We start from the raw sequence: 2,867 nt of genomic DNA, 5'->3' as shown, positions 1-2,867 counted from the left end.
GTTTGGCTTCACCTTAGCAATTGCAAAAGACTGTGTTATTTTAGTTCATTTTTGCTCCTTATCAATTTCTAATAGTCCATCAGGACATTTGATTTTGCTGATACCTAATTTATACCGAGATTTCTATTTTCTCTTTTTCCTATTCCTATTTACATTTTAATTTCATGGACTCTCACCAGTGATTCAGGGCCATACCCCTGTCTAACACTGGCAGCAGATCCATCTATTTTCTTCTACTGGCCTATATCTGTCTCTTTCTTGATACTATGTGATTCGTGAACTCTCATCAGTGATTCCTGAGCTTTCCATTACCGCCTATTTTCTCTACTACCATACCACACTGGAAACGCCCGAAGCCGTCCGAACTTGGAAGCTAATCAGTGTTGGGCTGGGTCAGTACTCAAGTGGGTGACCATTGAGGAAGACTCAGTGTAGTAGAGCACATATTGATTCCACATGCTCAGTGTCTAACATTGACAGCAGATTCACACTGCCATCTTATTTCCCACTGCTTCTTTACTTTGTATCAGCTGGATATAATGGGAATTTATATTCTTAACTGTAATCAGTATGCAGGTCTCATTGACTATTTATTTTGGCACTAAGACAGGATAGGGATTCATCTGTTATTGGTACGCAGCGTCACAAATATACCAATATTCACATTAACCATTTAGAATATCTATACATACTCCGTCAGCCGGTTTATTATTATTAATACATTAGTAATTTTTTGTCTATATTGTTTTGTTGGATTGTTATTTCTTTCATTAACCACTAATTATCTTAATTTTTTGTCAATAAAAGTTGATTTTATCATTATATATCATATCTTGTATATTTCATGTCATATTTCAAAGTCAAGAGTGCACCCACAAAAGAGTCTTCTTTTCTCCTTGTTGTCTTAATCAAGTATAGTCGTCAGTTTATCACCCGCTGAAAGATGATACAACCGCTTACTGTCGCATGTTACAACACGTTCAAGCGGATCGTACACTAGTCTTAATCCGCCATCCAGTTTATGACGTCCAATTTCTGCGTTGATTACATCCAGCAGCGCGTCAATTGTTTTATAAAACCCGGGTTTAACGCACACGGTTGTGAATTCCACAACTGATTTGGTTAGCATAACGTCCTGTGTTATTTGTAACCTACAATACTGTATATCCAAAGTAATCCATGTGTGCGGATATTGTATCTCTGTAAGAGCAACTTCCCAATCACCGCTTAATTGTATCGACTTTGCAAGCTTTGTTGTATAGTTAGATATCTTATTCTGCGGGAAAGTATAGGCCGAAGCATTGCTGGGCAATGTTATGTAAAACGATTTGTCATCCATAGCTCGTCTTCTTTAGAGGGTAATGTGCTTTATATATCTTTTAACTCCGCTGCCGCTACCCAACTGTTAAATTATGCGGGGTATCCGCACCACTTGACTAACGCATATTTTCGACCTTTAACCATCTTATTTTTTAAAATCTTTTCCACTTTGTAAATTCTATTATAGTTTTTGGGTATGCATTGAAGTTCTTCGGAGTAAAAACTACCGGTAATATCTTCGCCGTAGAGGTCCGTCAACGTGTAAAGTGGATTAAGACCTTTAGTATTCACGCCACGTATTACAAATATCTCCTCAGAAAAATTCTGTTCATATCCTTTCTGAAATATATCCTTATATTTGGAAATACGTACATGATCACCAACGGCTAATCGTGTCGGAGTTTTCTTAGTTCTAAAGTATTCACCGTATGTCATCTTGAAAATTCTCAAAGAGTTAGATGGCGTCACTTTGCATGGCGTACACTTAATCGTTCTATGGTACGTGTTATTATAACTGTATATGAAATTTTGTAAAACATCTATATATCTATGTATTCTGAGCTGTGAAATAGCGCCACATACGTGTTTTTAAAGTCCTATTGAAGCGTTCTATAACAGCTGCTTTCACATCATTATTGGTCACAAAATGCTGTATACCGTATCTTTCTAATACTTTTTTTAGGATCTTGTTTAGAAACTCTTTACCGCGGTCAGTTTGCAATTTCTTTGGCACGCAGTTCTGCTGGAATATTTTTTTTAAAGCATTAGCGACTGTTGTAGCATTCTTGGTTGTTAGACTGACGGCCCATGCTCTCTTACTGAAAATATCGATAATGGTTAATATGTATTTAAAACCATCATTGTACTTCGCTAGGTCTATGAGCGAGACCAGATCGCATTGCCATTGCTGATTTATATCCGATACGCAAATCATGTTCCTTTTATAGGTTTTTCGCGCCGGCTTATGCAACGTATAGGCATCTTGATCTTGAAGCCATTTTTTAATTTCCGATCTTTTAAACTGCCCTATATTAGCCTTATAATATTTATCAATGCCGCAATAACTACCAGGATTTAACACTGTGTAATACCTTTTTTTCATCCATTTTTTTCGAATAGCTGTGCTGCATGACATACTATGGCTTTTTTTCAAACCTATGAGTCTTTTCTGACAAAACACAGGTCTTGTAAGAGACTTTTGTGATCGCCCTATGACTAATGAAAAAACTGATATCAAATGATGACATTTATATTCAATTTATATTAAAAATGGGCGTAAAACAGGGAGTGTCGGGGGGAGTGTTATGGGTGGTGATGGGGTGCAGTCTGGGCGGAGAGTGGGTGGAGAGTAGGCGAAGACTGGGTGGAGAGTAGGCATGGCACCTGTCACTTTTCGTTTGACAGAAAGGTGTGCTATTACTACTAACCGATAGTGGTGCTTTCTACCGATGCCGAGAAGGCATTCAACTGAGTTGATTGGGTTTTTATGGAGGGGGTCCTGCGACACATATGGCTAGGACCTGTCAGCTTGAGCCACATTTTAGCAC

At 38.0% G+C, this 2,867-nt stretch overlaps 1 pseudogene; it reads left to right on the top strand.

The window, feature by feature from the left end:
* The first annotated feature begins 322 nt into the window (after window positions 1-322).
* LOC134895808 (5S ribosomal RNA) lies at window positions 323-441 on the top strand (annotated as a pseudogene).
* The last annotated feature ends 2,426 nt before the right edge of the window (window positions 442-2,867 follow it).

Source organism: Pseudophryne corroboree, chromosome 3 (genome assembly GCF_028390025.1).
Source record: "Pseudophryne corroboree isolate aPseCor3 chromosome 3, aPseCor3.hap2, whole genome shotgun sequence".
Lineage (NCBI taxonomy): Eukaryota > Metazoa > Chordata > Amphibia > Anura > Myobatrachidae > Pseudophryne > Pseudophryne corroboree.
This window is presented reverse-complemented; position numbering and strand designations above follow the sequence as displayed.